The sequence below is a fragment of the Prinia subflava genome, chromosome 4 (assembly GCF_021018805.1).
Source record: "Prinia subflava isolate CZ2003 ecotype Zambia chromosome 4, Cam_Psub_1.2, whole genome shotgun sequence".
Taxonomy (NCBI): domain Eukaryota; kingdom Metazoa; phylum Chordata; class Aves; order Passeriformes; family Cisticolidae; genus Prinia; species Prinia subflava.
The window spans coordinates 12,979,436-12,982,805 of NC_086250.1; positions in this window are offsets into that span (position 1 = coordinate 12,979,436).

A 3,370-nucleotide genomic window follows, 5' to 3' on the forward strand; every position below is an offset into this window, starting at 1 on the left:
AGGGGTAGGTGGGTGGGAGGAAGACGGCAGGGCTTTCCAGCTCGCTCCTGCCTCCCTTGAAACTTGTCTCTCCCTCTCTTGATTTCTAGCCTAAAGTTGAAGCGAAGTGACGCAACTCGCCAGGGCAGGCAGTTCTCTCTCTTGTTATTATGGAGAACAGCAGCTGGTCAGACGTAACATCAAACGCTTTTTTTTTTTTTTTTTCCTCTCTCTATAAGCTAACAAGGAACCAGGAGGCCCTCGTATAGGGACACACAGACACAAATGACAGCTTCTCTTTTGCTTCCTTCCAGCAACCAAATTAAAACCGCTCCACACTTGCCTTCTGAGGGAGCCTGTCCCGATCGATTTCCATCTCCTTTTCTTTTTGCAAGGAGTTGTGGGCTCCCCTCGGTACCCTCCTAGACGATGGGGGCGAAGTATGAAATGCCCTGGCATAGCATGGTGCCAGATGCATGTGTCGCTCTCCCTGCTCCGGCACCTCCTTAAATCTGCAGCCGGAGGGGGACAGAGCTCCTCGCTAACAGCAGCCCCCCAAAAAGAAACCCTGGGGGGGGCGGTGGTTCCGCGGCGTCTTCGGGGTGAAATCTCACAACCACCACGCTACTTCCTCCGGCATACATTCGTGTTTCGAGCAGGCGAACCCTCTCAGCGCTGCATGGCCACACTGAAACAACTTTCTAGGAAACGCAGCGGAGGGAGGAGGGAGAAAGGTTGGCTGGGGAGGAGGGGGGAGGTGAGAGGAGTTATGTCCCACACAGAGTGACTTCCACCCCGCTCGCACTTCGCCAGCGCTCGCTCTCCGCCTGCAGAATGTGACAACTTTGCGGACTCTCTGCCGGCTGCGGCAGAGCGGAGGCTCCCGAAGGGGAAGGCGCTACCGGGGCGGGCTCGGAGCGGCCGCGGGGCGCGGGGTCCCCGCAGCGGCCGCCCCTCAGCCCCCCGGCCGCGGCCGGCGCGGAGGGTGGGCCCGGGGCGGCGGGCACGGAAATACCGCCTTAAAAGTGCGAGCGGGGACTTTGGGGCGCCGCTTCCCCTCCCGCTATTTGCATAGCCAATAGCTCTGGGGCTCTCGCCGCTGCGCGCTGATTGTTACCGGGCAGATTATATTTTAAGGGCGCATGATGCCCAGGCACCGAGAGTTACCGCGGAGGGATGGGGCGAGAGGGAGCCCCCTCACCTGAGCGCACCGCCGCTGCCGGCAGCCGCACGGGCTCTGCTGGCACCGGGGGCAAAGCGGGCGAGCGGCCGGCGTTGCCCGGGAGTGGGCACCGGCGGCCCCTCCCACGCCAGCGCTCGCCCTTCTGCATCCGAGCGGATGGGAGGGGTGGGAACAGCCTCGCCGACTCGCCGGAGTCCCGCAGACAGGCTGTCCCAGGAAAAGCTGGCTGGGATACGGCTCCGCAGAGAACCCGCCCGTCGCAGCAAAGGGCAGCAGACAGCCAGCAGGAGTGTCGCCTGCCCCCATCCCCCTGTAGTAGGGCACAGCTGAGAGCAGCGTCCCCACAAACTCATCCCCGCGCACCCCTCGTCCGGCCCGCGGAGCGCGCAGCCTCCGGACGCAGCCGAGACGCGGGGAGCTGCCGGGCATCGTGTGTGGCCCCGGCAGCCGAGCCGCGGGTTACCGGGGCCCCGGCAGAGCTGTGCCCGGCCAGGCTCGCATTTGAGGGGCGGCGAGCAGAGGGCACCCCCGGCGCACGGCGAGGGCGGCGAGCGGGACCCGCTGCGGCGCGCTCCGCAATGAAAGGCTCTTTAACTTCCACCATTCATTTCCCCTTCCTGGCTACTCCTGCGAACAGGGAGCGTGTTGTGTCAGCGCACGTTTTCCTTCTCCAAACTTAAATTCATAAGCGCTCCCGTCTGGCTTTGTAGCCCTACAATGCAGCGATTGTGATTTATGTGGGTTTCGGGGGGGGAGGACAACGGGTGTCCCGATTGTCCGGCAGGACTTTCCGAAGTGGGGTGATGTCTGGGGCACGGCGGGGAAGGGATGCGGGGCCCCCCGCGCCCCGCGATGGGTCGGCAGCCGGCAGAGCAGCCGAGGGCACCGCGGGCGGGCCACGGCGCTGGGCGTGTGGTGGGGATGTCCCGTTAGGGGAAAAAAACCTTCCCTAAATCAATAATAAATGGAAGCGCGCCAGCTCTGCACGCGGTGGTGCCGCTGATCTGCAGCAACGTCGCGCAAAAAACCCACCAAAAAAAACACAAAAAAACCCAAAAAAACACAAAACCAACCCAAACCAAAATAACCCAAATCGCGGTGCGACGACTTTTATGTGCTCGGTGCCCGTTTGCAGCGGGGAAACGCCGTCCCTGGGAAGAGCGGCCGGCGGGCAGGGAGCCAGGGACCCGCGGCCGCGGAAGCCAGCGTGCCCGAGCTTCCCCTTCGCCTTGTCCCCGTGCCCACGGGCGCTGCAGCGTGCGTTTGGAGGCAGCAGATGTTTTAACAGCCTCCGTGTAGAGATTACGGAGTGCCATATGTTAAATACCACCCTTCCTCCGGAAAAAAAAGAAGGAAAAAAAAGCGAAAACAAAACAAACACAAAACCACAAAAAACCCCCATCACCCCCGCCCCCCCCCCAAAAAAAAGGGCAAAAAATAATAACAAAGTAGTACAACAGCAAACCCCACCCTTTTCGCACTCGCTGCCCTTCTTTTGCTGAGCTGCCTCACCCATTTAAAAGCATAAATGATTAAATCAAGCATCGCGGGGATGTGCGCGCAGCCCCCGGAGCTGCCGCGGGGGAACCGCGCTCTCGGGACCGCCGCTCCTCCTTCCCAGCCCTGCTCCGAGGGAAGGGGGCTGTGCTGCTCCCAACCCACCGCAGCCGCCGGGTGGCAACACCGCCGGCATTATTTAGGTCTTGGGACACTTCTACAGGGCACCAAGTCCGGTGTCGCGCCTCCTCATCACGAACCCGACGCGCGGTTAATCGTGTAGTCGATAATATGTAATGATATTTTTGGGGGCTCTGTTGGAAAGTGCTGCAAAGGTCTTGCGTTTTTTTAGTAATTCCTAAATTCGTCATCACTCCGATTTATTTAATTTCTTTTCCCAGCAAATCTCAGAGAACCATCAGGCAGATGCTTCAGGGGACAGGATGGGCTCAAGCTTTGCAGAGCAATAGAGACGGTGTGAGTGCGCCCGGCGGCCGCGGGGTTTTTGTTTGTTTAAATGGAATAAGTATTCCTTTGCAGTGCTTGAAACCTGAAGGCTGGAGTGTGAAACACGAGAATCTGAAAGTGAAACCGACTGGAAGCAAAAAAAGAAACAGATGAACGTGTTTCCACTGTCCAAGCTGAGGAAAGCCCCGAAAGTGAACAAACATCATAAATAACAAAATGCGCAATACATTTGAAATAAACTTA